Source organism: Polistes canadensis, unplaced genomic scaffold (assembly GCF_001313835.1).
Source record: "Polistes canadensis isolate GaletaPanama2010 unplaced genomic scaffold, ASM131383v1 scaffold_345, whole genome shotgun sequence".
Lineage (NCBI taxonomy): Eukaryota > Metazoa > Arthropoda > Insecta > Hymenoptera > Vespidae > Polistes > Polistes canadensis.
The window spans coordinates 17673-33717 of NW_014569892.1; the positions used below are offsets into that span (position 1 = coordinate 17673).

The following is a 16045-nucleotide window of genomic DNA, read 5'->3' on the forward strand; positions in this document are numbered from 1 at the left end:
GGGGCGGGGGGGGTAATAAAGAAAGGGGTAAAGGTAGCGGGGATAGACAGAAAATGTGATTTCACTTTCGAATCGTGATAATTGTTCCGGCATGGAATAAACGAGCCCTGTTTGCTTGTCACGTTACGACATTTGCTCTGCCAAAACAGACCGGAACGATCTCATGCGGATATTTTCGTGTGGACGAACACGAGTTGATGATAATAAGGGAAATGATAAAAGTGTGAGAGAGTATACGAAACAATTATTAGACTAAATATCGACAATACAAATTCGCATCGATCAAAAGAAAAAACTAAAACGTAAAAGAAATCATAAAATATGAAAATTGATGAAAAATTGGAGGTTAGGAAATAAAATAAGATCGAAAATATCGATGAAAATTCGATTCCACTATTTACAATATCATCATACAAAAAACGTTTAAATGATGAATTTAAAAAAAATCAATTTAATAATTGTTAATTATATAATCGGCGTTAATTGTTGTCAATCGAAGAGAAGCCAGGTTCAAGATGTCACTCGTGACCGAAATTTGTTTTCGTCTAATCAAATGACCACGTGGGGTCATCCGTGATCAACATTGGCTACATTGTGTTTCATATCTAATTTTAGAATTGTGTGCTTTACCGTAATAAAATCGTGTTGACACTCGGTTGATCAATGGAAAGTATTTTAAACAATTAAAATATTTACTAGAAACTACCTGAATTAAAAAAACAAAAAGCGATTTTAGTATGCGAGAAATGTTGCGGATCGATTAAAACGCGAATTAGGTTGGAAAGATTTTCTCTAAATCTGAGTTTAAACAGTTCGGAAGAAAGATATAAACAGAAAGTCAAATACGTACACGCAAACATTAACATAAATAGAAAGAGAACAGATATGGTCAATTATTTCTCTCTCTTTCTTTCTTTCTTTCTTTCTTTCTTTCTCATGTTAATCATTGGTTCGAGAGAGCAACCAGTAATTGTTGCAAGTACAGTCAAATGAAGAATGCATATACGTGTATAACGTGTATGCATTTATCTATGTTGTGTATGCATATGTTTGTATGTATGTATATATGTATGTATGTATGTACATCAGCCACCAACCACAATCTCGTGCTCCTCGATTCATTAATTAATCGGCGGACACGCCGCGCGTCGTTCTCGTTCGTACACACAGTGGCAATTACCGGCGCATTGTCGCGCATAAATCATTAGCAAACGTGACGCTTCCATAATTCGGTTAATTTGCTTCGTTTTTGTCGATTCTCTCTCTCTCTCTCTCTCTCTCTCTTTCTCTCTCTCTCTCTCTCTTTCTCTCTATCTTTCTTCTTCTTTTTCTATCATTGATTATATTTCTTAATAAATATGCTTCCATTTTTTCCTTATGCGTTGTTATCTTTTTTTTTGCGGTTATTTTGATATGACACCCGTTAGAACTTTTCATGAAAAGTTAGTTTAAAATGATAGTATATTTTGTTTCGATGGATTAGAGCATAAATGTTGAACATTAAATCTATAGCAATTCGAATGACAGTTTTTCGTAATCTTAGATGATTGGTTGAAAAATAGACACGCCCATTTTTCTTTTAACTTATCACGTGAAGTCAAATGACTGGAAAGTTTTGTAATTTGTAGAAATTGTGCATTATTCGTTTTTAAATAAAAGAAAATATATTGTTCGTTATGCGATTATTATTTAATATTGTATTCTACATTATTAACAAGGAGACCTTACGGGTGTTGTGCCCTTACGGATTTTAAAGGTTTGCCCTAACGTATATCTTTAACGTGGTAAAGTATTTTATGAAAATGCGAAGCCAATTTTGAGCGAAAACAATGTTATTGTTTTGAATGTTTTTACGATATTACTATCACTCTGGAAACTGCGTTTAATAAATTATTAATAAATGTACAATAAATATGTTAAAACTCATGGATAGAAAATAATTATAAACAAAACTTTCCCCGGGAAGGATCGAACACAAACTAGCAAGCACGAGAAGCGAGTACGCTACTAATTACGCTAGCAAGCTACTTGATAAACAATCGCATTTAAGATAATATAAATATGTATACAAAAAGTTCAAAACTTCAAAAGCATTTTTCTCAACATTGGCTTCGCACCACCGTAAGGTCTCTTGTAAGATATACGTTTGTATTCTTTTTTTGTATAAAAGCGATCATTTGACCAATCACAATAGGAATTAATTAAACATGAAGTGTCATTGATTCGAATGACTTGTTATTAAAAAACACGATTTTACTTTTTAACAACGCGATTCAATTGAATTCGGGATTATTTTTAGTACGATGAAAATGTTGTTCATTCGATTAATACGATATTAATGTAGTATACGAAATGCAAAAAGTGAGGTTATGTTTATAAACACGATTGAATTTCTTTCGGAGGATTTTAACGCGAAGACAAAGTTTTGATTTGCAATAATTAACAATATTTTTAGAATACAATTAAACACGATATTAAAATCATTAGATCATTGTTATAAAAGACTCGAGTTTATACTTCTAATATTTTATTCATTGATTCAAATGGACAATGAAGCATTGTGAATCTGAAACAACTGTTCTAATTCTATTCTTTATCTATCTCTCTCTCTCTCTTCCAATATTTTTCTTCCGAAGTTATCATCCTCAATGAACGTGCCAAGATTAATTAAACTTTTAAATAAATAATAAGAAAAAGACACAAACACACACACACATATTATACAGAATAGCAGATTCAATTAAAGAATTTAATCTACATGTTTTTTTTTTTATTAATTATTCTCTAAACACAATTTTCCAAATCAATTATTTCTCGATCATTTCTAAATATATTAATTATAATTAAAATTAAAATATTAAACATATATATATATAAAGAGAAAGAAAAATAAAATAAAATCAATGAAAAACAATTCATAGAAACAATTAAATATTCAAATATGTTGCAAAACTAAAATCCTATATTTAATTTTTATTATTACATATTATATATTATTATTGTTATATATATCGTAAGAATAATCTATGTACAATGTAATCGTATAATTTAAAAAAAAAAAATAAAAATAATTGAAACAAAGAAATGAAATAATTTTACTCCAATTATAATCAAGATAAAAAAAGAAGTTATTTTTTTTGTTTTAAAAACCTGCCGCTGATTATTACCGTAGAGACCGCAAACTGTTATGATCGAAACGTGAATGACGATAAGCAAGCACGAAGAAATACCAACAAGTTATATTTGAATTACTCTATCTATCTTATATAGGTGTTATCGGTATATATATATATATATATATATATATATATACACACACAGATATACAAATACATATGAATATATACGTATTATATAGTTACACATTTATTCGAACGATTACGTTCTAATTACGGAAACGAATATGAGAAATTGAAAATCATTTTCACTTTTCATATTTATCGATACACCCTCACCTACCCCCCCCCCCCCCCCCCCCCCCCATTATTTTTCGGGTTTCTTTTTTTTTTTTTATTTAATATAAAAATGTAACGAATTAATTTATTTTTACGATATTACGTTACGCCAAATATTATATTTATTTACTCATATTAAATCACTGTACAATTATTATTATTATTATTATTAATTTAAACAATTGTAAATACTACACTGTAAGATTTTATTTTTATTTTATTTCATTTTATTTTATTTTATTTGAACAGAAAACACTTTCGATTACCACCCACGTGTTCTCGTTTCCCATTGACCCTTTTCCTTTTCCAACTTCAAACGACTATACCGTATGCCCAAGGTCCCTAACATTTTTCTAGTTTCCCTTTCTTTTTTTCTCTTGCCGAAAAGAAAAACATTACAATACTTTTCCAACCTAAAATCCCAATAACACAATATCGATCACGTTCACTTTTATGTCTATTGAAATCTACGAAATACAAAAAAAAAAAAAACCTCCCTTAACCTTTGAGAAACCTTGAAATTTTATGTTTGCATTAGGAATATATGTTAAATAAAGAAAAAGAAAAGAAAAAAAAAACAATATAGAAAAAAGAATATCGTAATAAATAATTGAGAACAATTTTGTAAAATCTACAATCTGATTGGCACGAATATTTTAAGAAAATAAACAATCCGATGCATAAGAAAGATTATACTTTTGTTATAAATTATTAAGATGAGAAGGGGGTTGGGGGGTGTGGAGTGGAAAAAAAAATATGAAATTAAATTCGATAGAACACACGTATTTATGTATGTATGTATGCATAATTCTTCCCGCGAGTATGGTTTACTCAAACCATGAATATCCTCTTCCAATATTGACCGCACAAAAGGTACATAGTTGTTCATAAACAAAATAATCATTCCTTATACGGTGTACATTTAAAAAAAAATATATCGATCGTGTGAATTATGATTTGAATTCATTTAAAAGTAAGTCGAGTAAAAATTTTGGTTACGAGAGAATGTTGCGTTTAAATTTTATGATTAATCATGTTTCGGATTAATTCAAATCATTTCTTGGACAAAAATAAATGGGGGCACTAGTTTATCCCCTAAATTTTTCATTAACTTGAATTTCTGAATTGATTTGAATTCAATTATATAATTGTTTAAACAAGAAAAAAGATAAACAAATCATTATTCTCGAAGTATGACACGTTTACCATGAATACGATTCATTCTATGTTGTACTATATAAAAAAATAGTAGCATATACATATACATATATATAAATCATGTAAAGTAATGATTAAAATAATCCGTGCAAAGTTTTTCCCTATTTCTTCTTATAAACTTGGTGATAACGAAGTAGAGAGAAGTAAATAGCAAATATGTATGATTGTGTGTGTGTGTGTGAAGTATGTATGTTTATGTGTTGGGTTTAACGACCTAAGAGACATCGTCATTTAAAATGGAAATATGTTTATATGCATCAAGATAAAAATAAATAAAAGAATAAGAAAAAAGAGGAAGAAGAAGAAGAAGAAGAAGAGGAAAAAGTAGAAGTAAAGAAAAAAGGAAAAAAAAGAAAAGAAAAGAAATAAAAAAAAAAAAAAATAATATGGGAAAGTAATCTTATATCGATGCGAGTTTATCGTGAAACTCAAATGATAGTAATATATATATATATATGTATATGGTATGCATACGTATACATACATACATATTTATATAATTTCGAAGTTGTAAATGCTGAGTTTTAAACTACGTTTAACGACGTTACTATCGACTATTACGTAGAACGGCTTTTCTATAATTAAACACGAATTTCCTGTTAATAAATATTCACCTACACAGATAAATACAAATAATATTCTTACATATATGTATAAAGAGAGAGAGAGAGAGAGAGAGAGAGAGAGAGAGAGAGAGAGAGAGAGAGAAAATAATGAAGAAACATTTTTTTTTTCTGACAATAATAATAATAATAATTAACAAAAATGTATATCTTATTAAATCAATACAAAGAAAAATGATGAAATTTTACCTTATTAATGAAATAAATATTTCAAATATTCACATCGTGTTAACGCAATACGTACATATATAAATATATATATATATATGAAGAAACGATTAACACGTTTCTCGTCATATGTGATCACACACACATATATATATATATTTTTATTTAGATATACAAAATAACTTTACGATAAAATCTAATATATATAGAACATATATTATTATAATTTATAAAAGTAACACGCGTTTGATAATGTTTAATAAAAAAAAAAAAAAAAGAAAGAAATAATCAATCAATCAATAAAAAACATGATCCCATAGAATGTTGTTGTATATAAATATTAAATAATATATTATAACATATATTATGTGGTTTTATATTATTTTACAAATCTTATTTATTCATCGTAAAATTATAATCGGCAATGAATGAGCGAGAATATATGCATATAGGAAGATTATTAAATCAATCAGTCTGATACGTCACGTAAAACGTATTATTAAACGTCTGCGTATAATACACGTGTGCATTACATTAATGTCATAAATGTTTCTATCACTCTTTCTCTCATCCTTCTACTATTCCTCTCTCATTAATTCTTTCTCTGTCTAATATTCAGGAAGTTTCATATCGAATTTATCAAAAAGTCGACGGGAAGCTCTCACTAAACGATAGCCAATACGAGAGTTTGGAGTAGGAGAAAGTGAAGGCGGTGTATAATTGTGTTATGTTGTTTAACTGTTACTTCTAACGGATAAATACACACACACACACATACAGATGTATATATATATATATTTTCTTCTAATTTATTTCTATAAAAGATGTTCACGTACGATGTAACTCATTGAGAAATTTAATATCCGGATAAAAAAAAAAAATGATATTTCTTTACACCTCGAAATAATAAAATTTAACGATTGGAAGATTTTTTCTTTTTTTTTTACGATACTTTCTCGTTAATAGTACAATTATTATATTTTATATCGATGTTTCTTAAATGTTAATATAACGATTAGAAATTGAAATGTTCGATAAATCGGTAAAAAAAAATTGTTTACATTTTTAGGATAAATTTAGATATGAAAACATTTCAATAAAATATATATATATATATAAGTTTATAGAAATTGAATAAGGAAAAAATAATAAAAGAATGATAATGAAGTAATGGAAAAAGAAGACAATTTGAGTCGCATTAATAAACGTTTAATTGAAACGAAGCAATTATTGATTAGAAATAAAACGTGAGAGAGAGAGAGAGAGAGAGAGAGAGAGAGAAGATAAAAACAAATTTAATAATATCGTACGTGACACAGAAAATACGTATTAAAAAGAAAAAAAGAAACATAAAAAATTATACTCAAGATCGTGCGAATTAAAAATTAATTTCTATACTTTGTAATATAATTTATATTCGATTTATTTATTTATTTATTTATTTATTAATTTAGATTCTATCATTCAGACACAATTTTTTCTCAAAGTTCGTTGCACATAAAAAAGTTCGATGTTCTTCCGTTTTTAGATTGGCGTTTAGTCACTCAAATATATATATATACACACATACATAGAAATATATATTCTGACTCTTACACAAAAGTATGAAGCAAACTACGCGCGTATATGTATACTAAAAGACCATTACTATGTGTTAGTACTGCACAGGCCGATTTATTGATCACGCTCGACGCACGCAGAGTACGAATATGCGTGCTTCTCGTAATGGCTACTGAAACTGTCTACAAACTTTCTTGATCGAATACGACTAACTGACTAATAAGAAAAGAAACGAAAATAAAAGAATAGAAAAAAAAAAAAAAAAAAAAAAAAAAAAGAACAAGATTTTTCGTATAAACGAAAGATATTTAACAATTTGTTTTTTAATTCATCAATTACAACATTATTTTTTAACACGCACACGCATACGCGCAGAAAAAAAAAAAAAAAACAAATGAAAACTAAATTTTAAGGTTAAGTAAGCGCGATTGATGTATTTTAATTACAAGAAAAAATAATATTGAATAGGGTTTTTTTCTTTGTTGGAAAATCTCTTTCAATTAAATTAAAATACTTGTCGTATGATATATGTTTTTTTTTTTTCATTTTGTTCTAAATCGAATGTTTTATTTTAGGTTCAATTGTGTGATCAAGATGGAAAAGAAGTTCGTGAAGATTAGAAGAAGTTGAAGTAAAATTTGTTTCGGTCAAATTTAAAATAGAAATCGATAGGGACTTTTGGGTATAACCCAATAGATGTACCCATAAATCCTGTCTTTTGGTATTAAATGTACCCAGTATATATATAGATAGATATACATACACATTGAAGTTATATATACGGTAACAACAAAGCATTGGATCGTGACCGGTTGCAAGGGACTAATGTGAGCGTGCAGCTGCAACTTTGAAATGACTATTATTATAGTTAAGATCTAAAAAAGAATAAGAAAAATAAGGAGATGCCGTTAGAATAAGAAGAAGAAGAAGAAGAAGAAGAATAAGAAGAAGAAGAAGAAGAAGAAGAAGAGGATTAGCCTGAAGATTAAAAATCAGTAATCGAACTTGTCTTAAGTTTAACCGATCGTAATTCAAATCTAAAAAAAAAAAAAATTTACAAACAAAAGTGTGCAATAAAATAACAAAACTGTAGTTGCAGTTAGATCACTATAGTTGTATCGCACAAATAGAAACAAAATTATATTATAACATAATGTAATATATTTATTAAGAAGGAGGAGGAGGGGGGTTCGTCTATGAAATATTATCTCGTTTTACGTTAACCTATAATTCAAATGGTAATAAAAAAAAAAAAAAACAGAAACACGTGTGCAATAAACAAAAACTAAAGTTGCAATTATTTTACTGATCGTTTCGTGAATAGAAAAAAACACAAAAACCTTTTTAATAATATATATATATATATATATATATATAAATGGCATCGGTAATATTTGTCTATGGAAAAGTAATTAATCTTATACGTTAATATTTATAATTCAAATGGTAAAAAAAAAAAGAGAGAAAAATATGTGCAACATAAAAAGAATAAAACTGAAATTAAAATTATTTCATACCAATTGTTTCGTAAATAGGCAACAAAAAAAAAAAAAAGAGAATGACAATGATAATGATATAATATTATATTTGTATAGTAATATAATATAGATGTACCGGTTTCGTTTTATGGAAAAAGTGTTAGAATGAGATAGAAGTATTTGCCTTTATAGAGTATTTGCGATCGGATCGGCAAACTTCCATAAAAGCGCGCGTCGTTCTAGCAGCAACGAACAGGACGGCGCAATTAACGACGTGGGCCGTGGTCGATACTGCAATTAACTTTAACGAACGGGCGGCCTTGCGATTAAACTTAATTAGTATCGCGGTAATAACTCGTTAATAATCAGAGCAGCGTAGAAATATATATATATATATATCTGTACGTATGTATGTATGTATGTATGTATGTATCCATATATCTATGTATTTACCTATATATATATTTGTATATATATGTGTGTGTCTATATGCGTTTAAAGGGGTGGGAGGGGGGTTTCAGAGGGATTCATATATACTCATGCCAAACGTTACCTGCATTACAAGCTTATATTAAATATTTTCTAGAAAAATGAGAAAATAAAAGAAAAGATGGAAAATAAGAATGCATGCATGCATGCATGTAGGATGCACTTTTCATTTAGATTATACTATATATATAAGTATATACGTGTGTGTGCGTGCGTGTTTGTTTTTAATAACCACGTGTGATGTTAAGAAAAAGAAAAAAAAAAATAATTTAAAATAAAAGACAACAAAAAAGTAATGTGTGTTGTATATTTACGTGAATATTGACGATGATTCGTATTTAGAAGAAGTAGAAGTATCTGAATGGTCGTCGACGATGAACCCTGCAACTTCGGTTGTTGCACACAAACAAATAGTTCCTCAATGTAATGATATTATACAAAACCAAGATCTGCAGCAACGCCAATACTGTTATTACGCATAAACATATAAACGCTAAGACCATATTCATCTTTAAATGTGGATGAATAGTAGCAGTTACAGTAGCAATAGTAGTAGTAGCAGTAATACTAGTAGTAGTAGTAGTAGTAATAATAATTATAATCACACTAATAATTGATTTTGAAAATATATTCCACTAACTTTTCTTCTAATGGAGTAGAGAAGTAGAAGAACAAGTAGAAGTAGAAGCAAGAACGTTGGAGGGGGGGGGGGGTGAGCTGTTGTTAGAAGTTTTTTTTCCAACGGAATTAATAACACTCTCTGAGATTTGTCCAAGCCCCGTTTGTTCAGTGTTGTCGTTCGTTTTTAATTTTTTTTTAATTTTTTATATATATTATTAATTGTCGTTAATTTTCCACACTATTCTTTATCAAACTGTTCTGAATTTAGAAGGAAAATTGTACGCTGTCGGTGACGATGACGTGAACGTTGAATATTTCGTACACTCAATGATCATTTTATTCGATTCAATTTTTGTCTTCTTTCCTTCCTTTCTTCCTTTCTTTATCACCGTTTTATTATTCCTTCTTCTTATTTCTTTCTTTCTTTCTTTCTTTCTTTCTTTCTTTCTTCCGTGTTATTTGCCTTCGTCAGAAACTACTATAACGTAGTGACGCTGCTAACGTCCTTGAAATGCACATGGATCACCGGTAATTGCAAATGAATATCCCTTGATATTTCGTAGTATCATCTAAAAAATGATGATCGAGGAAGTTTAATTGATGACTGATGTTAAAAACTGACTACAATGATGACAATATATATATATATATACATATATATATACATATATACATATATATATATACGAACCGATTAAAATGGAAAAAAAAAAAAAAACCCATTAACGAATGAAACTAGAAAACCATAAACGATTAAACCAACTAACCGATCGATTAATCAACCAACCAATCGGTAACGGACAGCAAACTACGGGCTGCAGTTAACACGTTCGACATGAAGTACCGGCATGTACTGAACGGAACCAACCGAACGAACCTGGCTTTTACCCGACGACGGGACGCGGCAAGCGCGCGCACTCAACCAACCAACCAACCAACCAACTACTTTCTCACAATCGGTGTCTATGCTTTTTCTCTTTTTATTTATTTTTTTGTTTTGTTTAAATCCCTCTCTACCCTTCCCTATCAATCTAATTCAGTTCTAACATTTAACCGAATTTATTATTATTATTGTTATTATTCAAATTTGTCTCCCCACCCGACCCATTGTTTTCTTTTCTTTTTTCTTTTATCTTGACAAAATAATTTTCAAATATTATTTACGATCGAGAATATAAATTACAAATTAAATTGATTTGTCATACAATTTGTTCTATATATATATATATATGTATAAATATGTGTATATTTATAAATACGTACGAGAGAAATAAAAAAAAAAAATTTCGGATATTGATAGAATTAGATTAAGTAAATGCACTAATTGTGTCCTCCTTCTTCTAATTCCTCGTTTACTACTACTACTTAGCGGTTCCTTTACTCTGTTCACATGTATCACAAACTATCCCGATTCGAAAGAACATCGAACATTGAACGCGAACTTCACTGCGATGCGGCACACGAAATTATGGGGCGCTCTCTGTGCTTTCGGTGGGATCTTTCCCCCGTCCCCGTCTACGTCACCCTCCCGGTTCCCTCCGCTCCTGCTGCCCCTCCTCATCACTTAACTATCCTTTTCTCTCTCTCACACCTATTGCACTTCTCTTCTATATATATCTATATACATATATATATGTATATATATATGTATACCTCCCACTCTACCCTACCATTTTACTACCCCCACTCTAAACTTTATACTTGCTATTGCTCTACTCTTCCTACTCGCAGTCTACACCCCTACTCCTACTACTCCCCCTCCTCCCCCCACCCTTACCTTTTTACTCCACTCTCCTCCACTGTCCTCTCTTACGATTACTATACCTATCCCCTCCTAACCCCCCTTCTATCATTCTCTCTCTCTCCTATTTGTTCGTTTACTTCGGCATACGCGTTAAACCAACCCCCCCCACTCTTGTATCTTCTCTCTCTCTCTCTCTCTCATTCTCGTCACGCTACACAACTTTGTTGTATGGTACACACTATTCTCTTTGCTTGTGAATAAGACGGGTATAAATGTGTATGAGAGAGAGAGAGAGAGTCAGAGAATCTGATTGAATTAGAATGAAATATAAAGAGTTTCGAGTTTTAAGTTTCAGATTCCCGATGATACTATGAAAATGATTTCAACGTGTTATTTTCACTACCCTTATTTTTCAACGTTATTCATATTTATTTTGATTCAGAATTACGTATGATGATGTTGTAGGTAATCGTTAATCGTTGAAAATATAATAAACTTGGTAAAGAAATAAAAGGTGTAAAAGTGAAAGTTCAGGTCACGTTCCTCTTCTCAACCCCCAACCCCCCACCCACTACCACCACTCCTACGCGCAATATATCTTTGACGATATTATTTTTTTTTTTTTATTGAACTCTATTATTTAATATTAAATTAGAAATATTGATGAGATTAACTGTGCGTTAAGACGATGGAAGATATTTATTGATTCGATCATAATTTTGAGTCTTTGTTTAATTTATTATACGCCTTTTAATTGGCCACACATTTTTGATCACAACTGTGTTTATTTAGAAAAATATTTGTTTAGAGAATTTTTAAGACGAAGTAAGATTAAGTACAATGGTTTTTTCTATGCTCAAATTCATGCTGCACCCTCTACCACTTACTTTTGATCTTTTCCTAAATGAACAGGAATTTATACTGAAAATTGTATTATTTCAAATTGACCATTAACGAATGATACGAAAATATATTAAAAATATTTATGAACATGTCTTATCGCTTGTACGAGATTAAACGAATATTTTGAATGATATTTTTGTATTGTATTCGGTTATGTTAAGTGTACGACGTTCGATTTAGTTTCTAAAAATTCAAAGAAACTACGTCGAAATATTTGGGAGATAAGAAAGGAAATGGGTCTGTTGACCGTAACCGACCATCTATAAAAATTGTATACTTTTCAACTACGAGCAATAAATTTTTGTTCTTTTACTCGCCTGGATTAGATCTATTGTACAAAGGAACCATTGTTGTTTAGGAATGTTTACCTGAAGTTGTATTCGAATATCTCTTTTCTTTTTTTTTCATTTACAGTTTCCTACAGGTGCCATTTACATGTTTATTTGAAGAGGATCTTACTTGGAGAGAAAAAACAAAATTAATGGACAGGGAAATCTAAAGACTAAGTGAAAATCTTTTCAGAGAATTGAAGGTTGAAATCCTTTAGAGGGATTTCGAATATATCTTGGTATTATCTTTCATGTTGATTCTTTTTTTCTTTACGATATTTTTTTTTTTCGTTACATTTCGGATCAACCTTTATCGACGCGTTAGAAAAACTACTTCGTGGAATAAAGACGATTGTTTCTTTTTTTTTTTGATTTGGTCCGATTTTGATCCGAGGAATGTCTGAAAGTTTTATGGATTTCTTTTTTTTTTCTTTTTAAGTATTTTTCCAAGCATTAAAATAATTTTTCAAAATTTTTTATGAATTTGTCAAATTTTCAAAGATCAATTTTCGTCCTATTATTTGATATTTTATTTTATTATTTATATATATATGAACAAATAAGAATAATATTTTGAACAAACTCGTGTGAAAATCTTTCCCAAATAACGAGAATGTTACTTATAGTTCACAAATATATATATATTTTTTCCAGAGGGAGCCACTTGTCCCTAGTAATTCATTTCATAACCTATTTTCGACTAAACAATATTACGATTACGAATAATTATTTCTTATATATAAATAAATCATTTGAATAGAAAATGAAATGTTTTATAATTAAACTAAAACGAATAAACATTTGATTTGTTTTATTCGATCGATAGAACGATCGAAATAGAGCTTTTTTCAATTCGATACACGAAGTATCCTTTCTCTTTTGTTTTTTTTCTTGATTCATACGTACATGCAAGGAACATTTGTTTCTCGAGAGAACGCAGCTTTATCCAAAGACGATGTTCTATTATTTGAATAATGTATTTTCACAAAGGAAGCTTAAAATCGTAGTAGGGTTTATCGTACCGGAAAAAAGCTTTTTCACTGTTGGTCGGTAAAAGCACAGCCAGAGGGCAACAGCTTTCTTGTTTTAACACGAACATGAAAGTTCCTACTTTGATTCATGTTTCTCAGTAATAGCTTTCTTTCCAATTAATTCTACAACCCTCCGGCAGATGACAGGATTAACGTTCGACATTCCAATTCTGAGCTTTATTTTGAATTTACGTAACAAAGTTTCCTTTATTATTTCCTAAAGTATATTTAAAATAATCTAACGCATTATTTTTAATAGTTAAATTTCATTTGGGGAAAATTTCTACGAATGTGACACAATATAAAATAATTTGTAAAATTATTATTGTGCGACGTATAATTCGATTCCTCATCGATCATAATTAAAATATAGACGGACCTCGGTATATTGATATGAATTGCAAAACGACTTTTAAATAAAACAATACTTGAATCGATTTGATCAATTAGTTTTGGTAAATAGGAAAATTGGTGGATAATTCATTACCGGGAATATACGTATGTAACATATGAATTTTGATATTAAACAGGTCTGATAGAAACACACATACATATAAATGCACGAAATTCTTTAGAATAAATTTAATTTATATACATATATATATATATATAAACGATCAGAAAAGTTGTGTAGTATAATGGGTTGCATGAAATTATTTCGTTCGATTAACCTGTTAAAATATGGAAACGTCGCAATAACGTAACCAGTCAACGAATTCTCTATCGATTACTGGAAAAGTAATTACGAATGTGTTTGATATACATATGTTAAATCGAACTTATAACTTACGTATGTATGTACGCGTTCGTGTATATGTTTCTCTCTCCTTGTACGTATACGTGTATGTGTGTGACTATTTTTTCCTTCCATTTTTTCTGTTCCTTTTTTTTTGTTCTTCTATCTTTTCTACACAAATTCTTAGTTCAAATCTGTACTTAACATATTTATATGTATACAAGCATATTATAGAAACGTTGTTTAATCTTAATGACTACTTTCTGGTAAACAACGTAATTAGCGGAAACTCGGTGATGTTATCGTTCGAAAAGTACTTACGTGTAATGAAATCCGCGATAACATTCCAACACGTGCTACGTGATAAAATGGCTTCGACTGTATAAGAGATGACTAAGGATGAGGAGGAGGTGGAGGAGGAGGAGGAGGAGGAGGAGGAATAGGAAGAGGAAGAGGAGGTGTAGCAAGTTATTTCAATTGAAATTTTTACGATTACTAATTCCCCGTAAAAGTCGTTATTTTACAATTAACTTAGAATTTGATGAAAAGGTTCTTAGAAAACAAGTTCATTGTACTTATAGTTATTTCCATCGCCACCCCCGCCACCCCACCCCACCACCCACTCTTAGTAAATCACTTTTTCTCTCTTTTCTTTCCATTTGTTTCCAATAAACAATCGTGTGGTTGGTGGTGGTTTTTTTTTTTTGATTTCGATTAGTAGTTGTTTGAAGTTTTCAAGACATTTTTATTATTAGTTACAATATTTGCTTAACTTATTAACGTTATTAACACGTGACGTAAATCCCGACCGGTTTCATGTTTTCAATATGAGATTTTCTATTACGAGGTTATCGATTTCTTTTGTTTGATTTTATAATTGTGATTTGGATAATAAGTTTTTTGGTGTTGAATACTTTTTTTTAGAATTTAAGAATGTTTTATTAATTGAATATTTTTCATTGTATTTGACCATAGGTATAACGATTATTTAAATTTTTGATAATATAAAATAATATTCCAGAGATTTATGCGCGAGAAATGATTATATACAATTTTATTATAATTCAATTAAAAAGAATAAAATTATAAAACACAACACGTGTACTCTATAAGTCATCGAAAATCAATAGATAAAATAAGAATGTATAAAACGGAAAGATAGAAAGAAAGAAAAAAAACAAATGAATAAAAAAATGAAATAGGATAAAAAAAAAAGCAGAGCCACGTGTCGTATTCGTATCCAACGTAAGTGTGTAAGCGAGAAAGATAAGTAAAGAATAAAATGAAACGAAACTGAGAAAAAGCAAGCAAGCAAGCAAGCAAGCAAGCAAGCATACCACTAATCGACCGAGTAAATAAGAGAATAATAAATATAGAAATAGATAGATAGATAAATAGATTAAACAGATACAGATATAGATACATAAACATATGTATAAAATATAAGAAAGTTAACATAACATATATATATATATATATAAATATAAATAGTTAGGTTAGGTGATGCAGTGGTAAAGTAAAGTAATATTAATTCAAATATATTCGGTATAAATAATAGATAAATGAAATAGATATAAAAGAGAGTTAACAAGAAGATATGTAGAATATAAAAGAAAGTTAACAAGAAGACATATATAAAAAATATAAATAGTTAGGTTAGGTGTGATGCAGTGGTAAAGTAAAATAATAT

The 16045-nt window shown here is 29.3% G+C and overlaps 1 long non-coding RNA gene across 1 annotated transcript in view; it reads right to left on the reverse strand.

Annotated features, from left to right (window-relative positions):
- Window positions 1-10783, reverse strand: part of LOC106791813 — a 27946-nt gene extending 17163 nt beyond the window's left edge. Inside the window, exons 1-2 of the long non-coding RNA XR_001382237.1 lie at window positions 10380-10783; window positions 9306-10181 (exon numbers count right to left, since the gene is read on the reverse strand). This is a non-coding gene — a long non-coding RNA (uncharacterized LOC106791813). The remainder of the gene's footprint in view (window positions 1-9305; window positions 10182-10379) is intronic.
- Window positions 10784-16045: the final 5262 nt, after the last annotated feature.